We start from the raw sequence: 16,095 nt of genomic DNA, 5'->3' as shown, positions 1-16,095 counted from the left end.
TATAGAGAGTCTCTTATGTTGTCACTTTCATATACTAGTGGGAATTTTTCATTATAGAACTTGGCTTGTATATTCCAACGATGGGCTTCCTCAAATGCCCTAGGTCTTCGTGAGCAAGCAAGTTGGATGCACACCCACTTAGTTTCAGTTTGAGCTTTCATACACCTATGGATCTAGTGCATCCGTTGCATGGCAATCCCTACTCCTCGCATTGACATCAATTGATGGGCATCTCCATAGCCCTTTGATTAGCCGCGTCGATGTGAGACTTTCTCCCTTTTTTTCTCCACATAAACCTCCACCATTATATTCTATTCCACCTATAGTGCTATATCCATGGCTTGCGCTCATGTATTGCGTGAGGGTTGAAAAGCTGAAGCGCGTTAAAAAGTATGAACCAATTGCTCGGCTTGTCATCGGGGTTGTGCATGATGGGGGCATTTTGTGTGACGAAAATGAAGCATGGCCAAACTATATGATTTTGTAGGGATAAGCTTGCTTTGGCTTTGTTGTTTGGAAAAGACATGATTGCTTTATTAGTACGCTTGAAGTATTATTGTTTTTTATGTCAAATGATAGACTATTGCTTTGAATCACTCGTGTCTTAATATTCATGCCATGATTAGACATATGATCAAGATTATGCTAGGTAGCATTCCACATCAAAAATTATCTTTTTTATCATTTACCTACTCAAGGACGAGCAGGAATTAAGCTTGGGGATGCTGATACGTCTCCGTCATATCTATAATTTTTGATTGTTCCATGCCAATATTATTCGACTTTTATATACTTTTGGCAACTTTTTATACTATTTTTTGGGACTAGCATATTGATCCAGTGCCCAATGCCAGTTCTTGTCTGTTGCATGTTTTTTGTTTCGCAGAAACACAATATCAAACGGAGTCCAAACGGGATAAAAACGGACGGAGAATTATTTTGGAATATTTATGATTTTTGGGAAGTAAAATCAACGCGAGACGGTGCCCGAGGGGGGCAGGAGATAGGGGGCGCGCCCCAGGGAGGCAGGCGCGCCCTGGACTCTCCTGGGGCCCCAGTAAGGCGATTGACGCTCTTCTTTTGGCGCAAGAAAGCTAATTTTATGAGAACGATCTGAAGGAAATATGCCCTAGAGGCAATAATAAAGTTATTATTTATTTCCTTATATTATGATAAATGTTTATTATTCATGCTAGAATTGTACTAACCGGAAACATAGTACTTGTGTGAATACATAGACAAACAGAGTGTCACTAGTATGCCTCTACTTGACTAGCTCGTTGATCAAAGATGGTTATGTTTCCTAGCCATAGACATGAGTTGTCATTTGATTAATGGGATCACATCATTAGGAGAATGATGTGATTGACTTGACCCATTCCGTTAGCTTAGCACTTGATCATTTAGTATGTTGCTACTTCTTTCTTCATGACCTATACATGTTCCTATAACTATGAGATTATGCAACTCCCATTTACTGGAGGAACACTTTGTGTGCTACCAAACATCACAACGTAACTGGGTGATTATAGAGGTGCTCTACAGGTGTCTCCGAAGGTACATGTTGGGTTGGCGTGTTTCGAGATTAGGATTTGTCACTCCGATTGTCGGAGAGGTATCTCTGGGCCCTCTCGGTAATGCACATCACTATAAGCCTTGCAAGAAATGCAACTAATGAGTTAGTTACGGAATGATGCATTATGTAACGAGTAAAGAGACTTGCCGGTAACGAGATTGAACTAGGTATTGGATACCGGCGATCGAATCTCAGGCAAGTAACATACCGATGACAAAGGGAACAACGTATGTTGTTATGCGGTTTGACCGATAAAGATCTTCGTAGAATATGTGGGAGCCAATATGAGCATCCAGGTTCCGCTATTGGTTATTGATCGGAGACGTGTTTCGATCATGTCTACATTGTTCTCGAACCCGTAGGGTCCGCACGCTTAAGGTTTCGATGACAGTTATATTATGAGTTTATGAGTTTTGATGTATCGAAGGAGTTCGGAGTCCCGGATGAGATCGGGGACATGACGAGGAGTCTTGAAATGGTCGAGACGTAAAGATCGATATATTGGACGACTCTATTCGGAGTTCGGAAAGGTTCCGAGTGATTCAGGTATTTTTCAGAGTACCGGAGAGTTACGGGAATTCGCCGGGGAGTACATGGGCCTTATTGGGCCATACGGGAATAGAGGAGAGAGGCCAAAAGGAAGGAGGCCTGCGCCCCCCCCTCTGGTCCGAATTGGACAAGGGGCGCAACCACCTTTTCCTTCTTCCTCTCCCCCTCTTTCCCCTTCTCCTACTCCAACAAGGAAGGAGGGAGTCCTACTCCCGTGGGAGTAGGAATCCCCTTGGCGCGCCCCCTCCTAGGCCGGCCGCCCCCTCCCCCCTTGCTCCTTTATATACAGGGGCAGGGGGCACCTCTAGGCACAACAACACAAGTTGATCTTCATGATCGTTCCTTAGTCGTGTGCGGTGCCCCCCTCCACCATATCCCACCTCGGTCATATCGTAGCGGTGCTTAGGCGAAGCCCTGCGTAGGTAGAACATCATCATCGTCACCACGCCGTCGTGCTGATGAAACTCATCCCCGACACCCTGCTGGATCGGAGTCCGGAGATCGTCATCGAGCTGAACGTGTGCTGAACTCGGAGGTGACGTACGTTCGGTACTTGGATCGGTCGGATCGTGAAGACGTACGACTACATCAACCGCGTTGTCATAACGCTTCCGCTTTTGGTCTACGAGGGTACGTGGACAATACTCTCCCCTCTCGTTGCTATGCATCACCATGATCTTGCATGTGCGTAGGAATTTTTTTGAACTTACTACGTTACCCAACAGTGGCATCAGAGCCAGGTTTTATGCGTAGATGTTATATGCACGAGTAGAAAACAAGTGAGTTGTGGGCGATACAAGTCATACTGCTTACCAGCATGTCATATTTTGGTTCAGCGGTATTGTTGGATGAAGCGGCCCGGACCGACATTACGCGTACGCTTACGTGAGACTGGTTTTACCGCCGTGCTTTGCACACAGGTGACTAGCGGGTGTCTGTTTCTCCAACTTTAGTTGAACCGAGTGTGGCTACGCCCGGTCCTTGCGAAGGTTAAAACAACACTAACTTGACGAACTATCATTGTGGTTTTGATGCGTAGGTAAGAACGGTTCTTGCTCAGCCCGTAGCAGCCACGTAAAATTTGCAACAACAAAGTAGAGGACGTCTAACTTGTTTTTGCAGGGCATGTTGTGATGTGATATGGTCAAGGCGTGATGCTATATTTTATTGTATGAGATGAACATGTTTTGTAACCGAAGTTATCGGCAACTGGCAGGAGCCATATGGTTGTCGCTTTATTGTATGAAATGCAAATGCCCTGTAATTGCTTTACTTTATCACTAAGCGGTAGCGATAGTCGTAGAAGCAATAGATGGCGTAACGACAATGATGCTACGATGGAGATCAAGGTGTCGCGCCGGTGACGATGGTGATCACGATGGTGCTTCAGAGATGGAGATCACAAGCACAAGATGATGATGGCCATATCATATCACTTATATTGATTGCATGTGATGTTTATCCTTTATGCATCTTATCTTGCTTTGATTAACGGTAGCATTTTAAGATGATCTCTCACTAAATTATCAAGAAGTGTTCTCCCTGAGTATGCACCGTTGCCAAAGTTCTTCGTGCTGAGACACCACGTGATGATCGGGTGTGATAGGCTCTACATTCAAATACAACGGGTGCAAAACAGTTGCACACACGGAATACTTAGGATAAACTTGACGAGCCTAGCATATACAGATATGGCCTCGGAACACAGAGACCGAAAGGTCGAGCGTGAATCATATAGTAGATATGATCAACATAGTGATGTTCACCATTGAAAACTAATCCATCTCACGTGGTGATCGGACATGGTTTAGTTGATTTGGATCACGTGATCACTTAGATGACTAGAGAGATGTCTGTCTAAGTGGGAGCTCTTAAGTAATATGATTAGTTGAACTTAAATTTATCATGAACTTAGTCCTAGTAGTATTTTGCAAATTATGTTGTAGATCAATAGCTTGCATTCTTGCTTTCATATGTTTATTTTGATATGTTCCTAGAGAAAATATTTATCCTCATTGCTGCATAGAAGAATTATGTCCTTGATGCGCCGCTAGGTGACAAACCTATTGCAGGAGCTGATGCAGACGTTATGAACGTTTGGCTAGCTCAAAATGATGACTACTTGATAGTTTAGTGCACCATGCTTAAACGGCTTAGAATTGGGCCTTCAAAGACATTTTGAACGTCATGGACCATATGAGATGTTCCAGGAGTTGAAGTTAATATTTCCAGCAAATACCCGAGTTGAGAGATATGAAGTCTCCAACAAGTTCTATAGCTAAAAGATGGAGGAGAATTGCTCAACTAGTGAGCATGTGCTCAGATTGTCTGGGTACTTCAATCGCTTGAATCAAGTGGGAGTTAATCTTCCAGATAAGATAGTGATTGACAGAATTCTCTAGTCACCATCACTAAGTTACTAGAACTTCGTGATGAACTATAGTATGCAAGGGATGACGAAAACGATTCCTGAGCTCTTCGTGATGTTGAAATCGACGAAGGTAGAAATCAAGAAAGAGCATCAAGTGTTGATGATTGACAAGACCACTAGTTTCAAGAAAAGGGCAAAGGGAAAGAAAGGGAAACTTCAAGTAGAATGGCAAACAAGTTGTCACTCCCATGAAGAAGACCAAAGCTGGACCAAAGCCTGAAACTGAGTGCTTACACTGCAAAGGAAATGGTCACTAGAAGCGAAAATGCCCTAAATATTTGGTGGATAAGAAGGATGGCAAAGTGAACAAGGGTATATTTGATATACAAGTTATTGATGTGTGCCTTACTAGTGTTTATAGTAGCCCCTGAGTATTTGATACTTGTTCGGTTGCTAAGATTAGTAACTCGAAATAGGAGTTACAGAATAAACAGAGACTAGTTGAAGGGGAAGTGACGATGAATGTTGGAAGTAGTTCCAAGATTGATATGATCATCATCGCACACTCCCTATACTTTTGGGATTAGTGTTAAACCTAAATAAATGTTATTTGACGAACATGAATATGATTTGATCATGTTTATTGCGATACGGTTATTCATTTAAAGTCAAAGAATAATTGTTGTTCTGTTTACATGAATAAAACCTTCGATGGTCATACACCCAATGAAAATAGTTTGTTGGATCTCGATCGTAGTGATACACATATTCATAATAATGATGCCAAAAGATGCAAAGTTAATAATGATAGTGCAACTTATTTGTGGCACTGTCGTTTGGGTCATATCGGTGTAAAGCGCATGAAGAAACTCTATAAAGATGGATTTTCGGAATCACTTGGTTATGAATCATTTGATGCTTGCGAACCGTGCCTTTTGGGCAAGATGACTAAAACTCCGTCCTCCGGAACAATGGAACGAGCTACTGACTTATTGGAAATAATACATACCGATGTATGCGATCCGATGAGTATTAAGGCTCGCGGCGTGTATCGTTATTTTCTGACCTTCACAGATGATTTGAGCAGATATGGGTATATCTACTTGATGAAACATAAGTCTGAAACATTTGAAAAGTTCAAAGAATTTCAGAGTGAAGTGGAAAATCATCGTAACAAGAAAAATAAAGTTTCTACGATCTGATTGTGGAGACGAATATTTGAGTTATGAGTTTGGTCTTCATTTGAAACAATGTGAAATAGTTTCGCAACTCACGCCACCTGGAACACCACAATGTAATGGTGTGTCCGAACGTCGTAATCGTACTTTACTAGATATGGTGCGATCTATGATGTCTCTTATCGGTTTACCACTATTGTTTTGGGGTTATGCATTAGAGACAGCTGCATTCACATTTAATAGGGCATCATCTAAATCCGTTGAGATGACACCGTATGAACTATGGTTTAGCAGTAAACCTAAGCTGTCGTTTCTTAAAGTTTGGAGTTGCGATGCTTATATGAAAAAGGTTTTCAACCTGATAAGCTCGAACCCAAATCGGAGAAGTGCATCTTCATAGAATACCCAAAGGTAACTATTGGGTACACCTTCTATCGTAGATCCTAAGGCAAGTTATTCGTTGCTAAGATGGATCCTTTCTAGAGAAGGAGTTTCTATCGAAAGAAGTGAGTGGGAGAAAAATAGAACTTGATAAGGTAATAGTACCTTCTCCTGAATTGGAAAATAGTTCATCACTGAAATCAGTTCCAGTGATTCATACACCAATTAGTGAGGAAGCTAATGATGATGATCATGAAACTTCAGATCAAGTTACTACAGAACCTCGTAGGTCTTCCAGAGTACGGTCCGCACCAGAGTGGTAGTAATCCTGTTCTGGAAGTCATGTTACTAGACCATGATGAACCTACGAACTATGAGGAAGCGATGATGATCCCAGATTCCGCGAAATGGCTTGAGACCATGAAATCTGAGATAGGATCCATGTATGAGAACAAAGTATAGACTTTGGTTGACTTTCTCGATGATCAGCAAGCCATGTTAAATAAATGGATCTTCAAGAGGAAGACGGACACTGATAGTAGTGTTACTATCTACTAAGCTCGACTTGTTGCGAAAGGTTTTCGACAAGTTCAAGGTGTTGAATATGATGAGATTTTCTCACTCGTAATGATGCTTAAGTCTATCCGAATCATGTTAGCAATTGCCACATTTTATGAAATATGGCAAATGTATGTCAAAACTGCATTCCTTAATGGATTTATTAAAGAAGAGTTGTATATGATGCAACCAGAAGGTTTTGTCAATCCTAAAGGTGCTAACAAAATGTGCAAGCTCCGGCGATCCATCAATGGACTGGTGCAAGCATCTCGGAGTTGGAATATACGCTTTGATGAGTTGATCAAAGCATATGGTTTTATACAGACTTTTGGAAAGGCCTGTATTTACAATAAAGTTAGTGGGAGCACTACAGCCTTTCTGATAAGTATATGTGAGTGACATATTGTTGATCAGAAATGATGTAAAAAAATTCTGGAAAGCATATAAGGGGTGTTTGAAAGGAGTTTTTCAAAGAAAGACCTTAGTGAAGTTGCTTACACATTGAGCATCAAGATTTATAGAGATAGATCAAGATGCTTGATAAGATTTTCAATGAGTACATACCTTGACAAGATTTTGAAGTAGTTCAAAATGGAACAGTAAAAGAAAGAGTTATTGCCTGTGTTGCAAAGGTATGAAATTGAGTAAGACTCAAATCATGACCACGGCAGAAAATAGAAAGAGAATGAAAGTCATTCCCTATGCTTCAGTCATAGGTTCTATAAAAGTATGTCATGCTGTGGACCAGACCTATTGTATACTCTTCCCTGGTTTGGCAAGGGAATACAATAGTGATCTAGGAGTAGATCACTGGACATTGGTCAAAATTATCCTTAGTGGAATAAGGATATGTTTCTTGATTATGGAGGTGACAAAAGGTTCGTAGTAAAGGGTTACGTCGATACATGTTTTGGCACTTATCCAGATGACTCTAAGTCTTAATCTGGATACATATTGAAAGTGGGAGAAATTAGCTAAAGTAGCTCCGTGCAGAGCATTGTACACATAGAATATTTGCAAAATACATACGGCTCTGAATGTGACAGACCCGTTGACTAAACTTCTCTCATAAGCAAAACATGATCATACCTGAGTACTCTTTGGGTGTTAATCACATAGCGATGTGAATGAGATTATTGACTCTAGTAAACCCTTTGGGTGTTTATCACATGGCGATGTGAACTATGGGTATTAATCACATATAGATGTGAATATTGGTGTTAAATCACATGGCGATGTGAACTAGATTATTGACTCTAGTGCAAGTGGGAGACTGAAGGAAATATGCCCTAGAGGCAATAATAAAGTTATTATTTATTTCCTTATATCATGATAAATGTTTATTATTCATGCTAGAATTGTATTAACCGGAAACATAATACCTGTGTGAATACATAGACAAACAGAGTGTCACTAGTATGCCTCTACTTGACTAGCCCGTTGATCAAAGATGGTTATGTTTCCTAGCCATAGACATGAGTTGTCATTTGATTAATGGGATCACATCATTAGGAGAATGATTTGATTGACTTGACCCATTCTGTTAGCTTAGCACTTGATCGTTTAGTATGTTGCAACTTCTCTCTTCATGACTTATACATGTTCCTATAACTATGAGATTATGCAACTCCCGTTTACCGGAGGAACACTTTGTGTGCTACCAAACGTCACAACGTAACTGGGTGATTATAAAGGTGCTCTACAGGTGTCTCCGAAGGTACATGTTGGGTTGGCGTATTTCGAGATTATGATTTGTCACTCCGATTGTCGGAGAGGTACTCTGGGCCCTCACGGTAATGCACAACACTATAAGCCTTGCAAGCAATGTAACTAATGAGTTAGTTACGGAATGGTGCATTACGTAACGAGTAAAGAGACTTGCCGGTAACGAGATTGAACTAGGTATTGGATACCGACGATCGAATCTCGGGCAAGTAACATACCGATGACAAAGGGAACAACGTATGTTGTTATGCGGTTTGACCGATAAAGATCTTCGTAGAATATGTGGGAGCCAATATGAGCATCCAGGTTCCGCTATTGGTTATTGACCGGAGACATGTCTCGATCATGTCTACATTGTTCTCGAACCCGTAGGGTCCGCACGCTTAAGGTTTCGATGACAGTTATATTATCAGTTTATGAGTTTTGATGTACCGAAAGAGTTCGGAGTCCCATAAGAGATCGCGGACATGACGAGGAGTCTTGAAATGGTCGAGACGTAAAGATCGATATATTGAATGACTATATTCGGAGTTCGGAAAGATTCTGAGTGATTCGGGTATTTTTTAGAGTACCGGAGAGTTACGGGAATTCGCCGGGGAGTACATGGGCCTTATTGGGCCATACGGGAATAGAGGAGAGAGGACAAAAGGAAGGAGGCCTGCGCCCCCCCTCTGGTCCGAATTGGACAAGGGGCGCAGCCCCCTTTTCCTTCTTCCTCTCCCGCTCTTTCCCCTTCTCCTACTCCAACAAGGAAGGAGGGAGTCCTACTCCCGATGGGAGTAGGACTCCCCTTGGCGCGCCCCCTCCTAGGCCGGCCGCCCCCTCCCCCCTTGCTCCTTTATATACGGGGCAGGGGGCACCTCTAGGCACAACAACACAAGTTGATCTTCGTGATCGGGCACAACAACACAAGTTGATCTTCGTGATCGTTCCTTAGCCGTGTGCGGTGCCCCCCTCCACCATATTCCATCTCGGTCATATCGTAGCGGTGCTTAGGTGAAGCCCTGCATCGGTAGAACATCATCATCATCACCACGCCGTCGTGCTGATGGAACTCATCCCCGACACCCTGCTGGATCGGAGTCCGAGGATCGTCATCAAGCTGAACGTGTGCTGAACTCAGAGGTGTCGTACGTTCGGTACTTGGATCGGTCGGATCGTGAAGACGTACGACTACATCAACCGTGTTGTCATAATGCTTCCGCTTTTGGTCCACGAGGGTACATGGAAAATAATATCCCCTCTCGTTGCTATGCATCACCATGATCTTGCGTGTGCGTAGGAATTTTTTTGAACTTACTACGTTACCCAACAAGATCTGGGCGAAAGATTCACCCCAATCGGAGTTACGTATCTCCGGATATAAAAGAAATGGTGAAGGGGTAGAATCTGAGAACGCAGAAACAGAGAGATAGGTCCAATCTCGGAAGGGCTCTCGCCCCTCCCAAGCCATGGGAGCCAAGGACCAGAGGGGAAACCCTTCTCCCATCTAGGGAGGAGGTCAAGGAAGAAGAAGAAGAAGGGGGGCTCTCTCCCCCTTGCTTCCGGTGGCGCTGGAGCGCTGCCGGGGGCCATCATCATCACCGCGATCTTCACCAACACCTCCGCCATCTTAACCAACATCTCCATCACCTTCCCCCTTCTACCTACAGCGGTCCACTCTCCCGCAATCCACTGTACCCTCTACTTGAACATGGTGCTTTATGCTTCATATTATTTTCCAATGATGTGTTGCCATCCTATGATGTCTGAGTAGATTTTCGTTGTCCTATCGGTGATTGATGAATTGCTATGATTGGTTTGAGTTGCATGTTTTATTATTGGTGTTGTCCTATGGTAACCTCCGTGTCACGCAAGCGTGAGGGATTCCCGCTGTAGGGTGTTGCAATGCGTTCATGATTCGCTTATAGTTGGTTGCGTGAGTGACTGAAACACAAACCCGAGTAAGGGGATTGTTGCGTATGGGATAAAGGGGACTTGATAATTTAATGCTATGGTTGGGTTTTACCTTAATGAATCTTTAGTAGTTGCGGATGCTTGCTAGAGTTCCAATCATAAGTGCATATGATCCAAGTAGAGAAAGTATGTTAGCTTATGCATCTCCCTCAAATAGAATTGCAATAGTGATTACTGCTAGTTAATTGCTTAGGGACAATTCCACAACTCCTACCACCACTTTTCCACACTCGCTATATTTACTTTATTGCATCTTTATCTAAACAACCCCTACTTTTTATTTACGCGTTCTTTATTATCTTGCAAACCTATCCAACAACACATACAAACTACTTCTAGTTTCATACTTGTTCTAGGTAAAGTGAACGTCAAGCGTGCGTAGAGTCGTATCGATGGCCGATAGGACTTGAGAGATTATTTGTTCTACCTTTAGCTCCTCGTTGGGTTCGACACTCTTACTTATCGAAAGAGGCTACAAATATCCCTTATACTTTCGGGTTATCAAGAGTATCATGCTCACTTCTTACCATACGGTGAGCTTTGGGGTTGCTCAAACGTCACCCGTAACACTATGATCATAATGGCAACTTATAGGTTCATTGGAAAGTTTGACAAGTGGCCGGATAACTCGAGAGTGGGATTTGCTCCGCTGATGATGGAAAGATATTCTTAGGGCCCTCTCGATGTGACGACATCAATCATCATCTGGCCAGACACACGTGGCTTTGTCACGGGGATGCGGGAACACAATAACGAGAAAGAAGAACAAACCGGTAACGAGGATTTCGGTATAGCAAGCATGGTGATGATTCGAGAGGATATCGATGCATCCCAGTTTTTGTGAAGTATCGCAAAGCAATGGGAACATCACATGATAACCAAATATTCACTCACATATCATTTATGTGCTCATAGGGACCGATGCGGACGTCCACGGTCCCACTGCCGGTCATTGAACAAACGGTTTCGTTCATGTCTATCAGTTACAGAACCTATGGGGTCACAAGATTAAGACAATCACGATCTACTGAGTGTTAGTAGGACAAGAGTCATGAAAATATATTTGAGGAATTGTTTCATGAATATTCGAAATAGTTCCGAGAGGATCCGGAAGTGTTTCGGGGCAACGGAAGGGTTCCGGAGAGTATCGGGTGATACCGGTTATTACCGATAAATTATATATAGTTGGAAAATGTTTCTGGAGATGTTAAAAATATATATAATTGTCTAGAGGTATTTAGAACATTTTATATTTGATTTAAATATCAGCGGGCCTTAAAAGGCCAAGAGGTGGAAGGCAACTTGGGCCACAAAGGCCCAAGTAGGAAGGCGCCCCCCTTTCCTTGTGGGGGCCGAATTAGACAAAGGGAGGGAGTCCAACTCCCTCTCCCTTGGACGGCGCCCCAATGGGGATTTTCACCCCTTGGTGGCTGCCCTCTCCTCCTCCAACCTATAAATACTAGGCGTTTTTGCTCTATTGTATATACAAGTTTTGGAGCCTTCTCTAGTTCTTCTAATTCTAGTTCTAGTTCTAGTTGGTTCTAATTGACTAATTAGAGCTAGACTAATCATCTTGTCCTCATAATTAGAAGTCCAGTGTGGTTCTAATCTCCTCCCTCTAATTCTCTGGCGACAATTAGTTCTGGACGGCGAAGCACTGCCGGATCGTGAAGGATGCACCACTACTAGGGAAAACCTTATACATAGAATCTTAGCAGCAGCACAGTTCAGGGGGGGGGGGCACTGCTGCTAATTGAAAACAACAGGTGCTACTGCTACTCACTTAGCAGTAGCGCGGTTTGGCGGAACCACGCTGCTACTAAAGTTGACCCACAGTTCCCGCCAACCTAGATTTAGCAGTAGCGTGGTCTATATAAGCGCGTTGTTGATAAAGTAATAGCAATAGTGTGCTTTTTCCTATACGTGGTACTGCTAATTGTCGCTTTTTTTAAAACTGGCCACATGGCGGGACCCACTTAGCAGTAGCGCATGTGTCATAAGTGCACTGCTGCTACGTTTATAGCAGTAGCACGGTTTATGACCAGCGCTACTACTAAGCCGCAGCATATGCCACCTTTTTCCCTCCCCCTCCCCCTCTCCCATCCTCTCTTCCTCACTTTCCCCTACCTCCGAACTCCTCTCTCCCTCACTTTGCTTCTTCCTCACTACTTCTCCCCCATTACTCTCCTTCCTCTACCTACCTTTCTCTCTCTTTATTGCTCCTAGCTAACTTACACCACCTCCATTAATGCATCTCCTTTGTTTTTTTCCTCTCCCTCCACTAGCTAGTCATCTCCTTCCCCAACTAGCTTGGTAGATCTACCCATTTAATGAAGTGAGCTATGTACCTCCCTAACTAGATCTAGCCATCTCAAGAAGTAAGCGTTGTCCACTTTTGATCATTTCCTAGGTGTGTGGTGACACCGATCGACATCATCGTCACCGTGCTCGATCTCGAGATAGGTGAATAAAAATTGGTTCTTTTGCAAGAATGGAAATATGTGCATGTGTGCGATATGACATAATCGCGTGATATGATGGAAATTGTGTGTGTTGCTTGAGTTGCCGCCGAATTGTGCTTGAGTTGCCTATGTTTTGCCGAAATGTCGATTTATTTCCATTTCGGCAAATTTCGGGCAAACTATATATGTCCTATTTTTAGGGAAGGTCATGCCGAATTTTTGTATGACTTTGATGCATGCGCGCATTTTTATAATCAAATTGTTTATTATTACCGTGCAAGCATTCATGATGGTCAGTGGAATGATGGTGGACAGGTGGTTGCGGTCGGTGGTGCAGGACATGAAAGAAAGTAACCTGACAGAGGTTTTATGTCCATGTCGAAGATGCAAAGGAATGGTTTGGCTCGGCCCATATGACGATGGTCGTGTCGAAGTGCACCTGCTCATGACTGGTTTCATGGATGGCTATACTCGGTGGATAATTGAAGATGAGGATGATGATGTTGAGGACGCCGATAGGGCAGGCAATGACGACACGGGGCAAGAAAAAGAAATGATCGTCAATGACGGCGGGGAAGAGGCCGGACATGGCGGCGGAGAGAACGTGGACTCCACGCCGCAGAGTTTGTCGGTACTATGTACAATTGTGCGGGACCCTCATGTTCAAGCACTGCTTCACAAGGAGACGAGTACTGAGAGAGCTGCTTCTAGAGAGGAGGCCGGCTAAGCTGCAGCAACTAGTGGTAGACTCAAACACTTGATTGTATGATGGTTGCAATCCTGAGGTGACCCGCTTGAGTTTCACGCTCCAACTCCTGAAGACGAAGGCTAAAAACAAATGGACCGACACTAGCCTCGATGAGCATCTCAAGTACCTAAAGGATGTTCTTCCCGCGGGGAATCTATGTCCTACTAGTGTGGATGAGGCCAAGAAGATCGTGTGCCCTCTTGATCTGCCGCACGTTAGATACCATGCATGCATCAACGATTGCATAATTTATCAGAAGGAGCACGCGGAAAAAACAAGTTGTCCGGTGTGCAATGCTTCTCAATACAAGAAGGCCGGGAAGAAATCTCCCCGAAAAGTTGTATGGTACTTACCGATCACTCCCTGTCTCCAGCGGTATTTCGTAGATCCCAAGGAAGCAAAGCTCATGCGCTGGCACGCAGAGAGGAAGAAGCCTGACAATGGAGATGATTCAAAGCTGAGACACGTCAAGGATGGAAGCAGTGGAGAGCGTTGAACGGCTTCTATCGGTATTTCGAATGTGATGCAAGGGACATCGTGCTCAGCGCGTGTACCGATGGCATGATTCCATTTGGCAACCAGAACACCAACCATAGCACATGGCCCGTGTTTGTATGGATGTACAACCTCCCCCTGGTTGTGCATGAAGTCGATTATTGCCCCCCTTCTTGCTTCACCTTAAGTCGGGATGAGATCGATCAATTCTTTAAGTGCCTTAACAAAGTCAAAGTTAGTTCCGGTTACTGTGGCAAGATAAGAAGATATCTAGACACGAACAAGAAAAGGTTCACCGGGATGAAGTCCCATGACTGTCATGTGATGATGACGCAAATACTACATGTTTCCCTTAAAGGGATAATGGACAAGCACGTCCGTGACACGCTTATTAGTCTCTGCAACTTTTTCAATGTCATCTCTCAGAAGTCGATCAGTGTGAAGCAGCTCTGAAGGCTACAGGAAGAGATCATTGTGATACTAAATGAGCTTGAGATGTACTTCCCGGCCGCGTTCTTTGACGTCATGGTGCATCTGTGTGTCCATATTGTGGAATACATAATAGACCAGGGGCCCTCATTCCTGCACAACATGATGTCGTTTGAGAGGATGAATGGGATCATCAAAGGATCCGTTCGCAACATGTCCCGTCCGAATGGAAGCATCGTCCAGGGCTATCTAACACAAGAGTGCATCTCTTTCTGCGAGAATTTTCTATATGGCGCGGACCAGCCGCCTGGTGTTGGTGTTGGTTTGCCCGTTAACAAGCACAATGGGAGGCTCGAAGGAGAAGTTCACTCCAACGGTTGCAGGGAACTGCATGTGGCATACTCGGATCGATGCAACGACTTTGACAGAGCAAACTTGGTAGTGCTACAACACCTAGACGAGGTAGATCCTTTCATGGCACTGCACAAAGAAATTATCGCAAAGAAGTATCGTGACTGGGAGGTATGCAGGATGGACGTCAAAGTTACTATAGAGCACAAGTCCACTTTCCTGCATTAGTTCAAAGAGCATATTATTGCTAATCCCCCGGAAGACGGCTGGCTCATATATGCCTTAGCACATGGCCCCTCGCCCAACCTCGTCACCTATCGGGCATACGATATCAACAGATACACGTTCTACACGGAGGCCAAAGATATGGACAGTGATGATCAGAACACAGGGGTGACGATGGAGTGCATGACCGGTAGTGACAATGGCGCAACTAAGAGATTTTACCGAAGGGTTGAGGAGATCTAGGAGCTTGACTACTCTGGACTGCACAACACGACGATGTTCCGTGTCAGATGGGCTAAGAATGTCGAAAGAGAAAACTGGTTTGTCACTACTATGACTATACCCGACGCCAAGAGCGCTACCGTGAACGCTATCGCAAAAAACGAACCATGGGTACATGCTAAGCACATGACACAATGCTTCTTCATAACTGACCCGTTCAATCCCAGCCATGTTGTCATGAGGAGAGGCAAAAGGAACATCATTGGAACGGATGGAGTTGCCAATGAGGAAGACTACAATTAGTACAACAACCCAATGAGGGAAGATGACGATGACGATGAAATATATGTCAAAAGAAGAATCAATACTACATTACGTAAGAAAGATCGTACTCCATGAAAAAGGAAAAGTCACGGTGAGGGGCTTAATTATTCTTCAACGAACAAGAAGGGAAAGAAGCTCACTCAAAAACGAAAACGTCAACGCTGAGGAACCGTACGTTATCGGTCAAATGATGTAATATATATGTTCCCATTTTGTGTACACACTTGGCCATTATGCATTGGTCAAATGATGTAATATATATGTTCCCATTTTGTATACATACTTAACCACCTTCCCTTCGTTCACTGCTCTCGGGAAAAAGGGAAAGAAAATAAAAGAAAAGTGAGAGAAAATAAAGGAAAAGAAAATAGAAGAAACAAACAGGAAGACTGCTACAGGTAATAACAGTAGCGCTTTCTACAGGAAAACACTATTGATATCTGTAGTAGCAGTAGTGCTTTCTGAAATAAATGCTATAGCTATCTAAAATAGCACTAGCGCGTTCTGTGAAAAAGCGCTATAGCTAACTTAGCTATAGCGCGTTT

Source organism: Triticum aestivum, chromosome 7B (assembly GCF_018294505.1).
Source record: "Triticum aestivum cultivar Chinese Spring chromosome 7B, IWGSC CS RefSeq v2.1, whole genome shotgun sequence".
Lineage (NCBI taxonomy): Eukaryota > Viridiplantae > Streptophyta > Magnoliopsida > Poales > Poaceae > Triticum > Triticum aestivum.
This window is presented reverse-complemented; position numbering follows the sequence as displayed.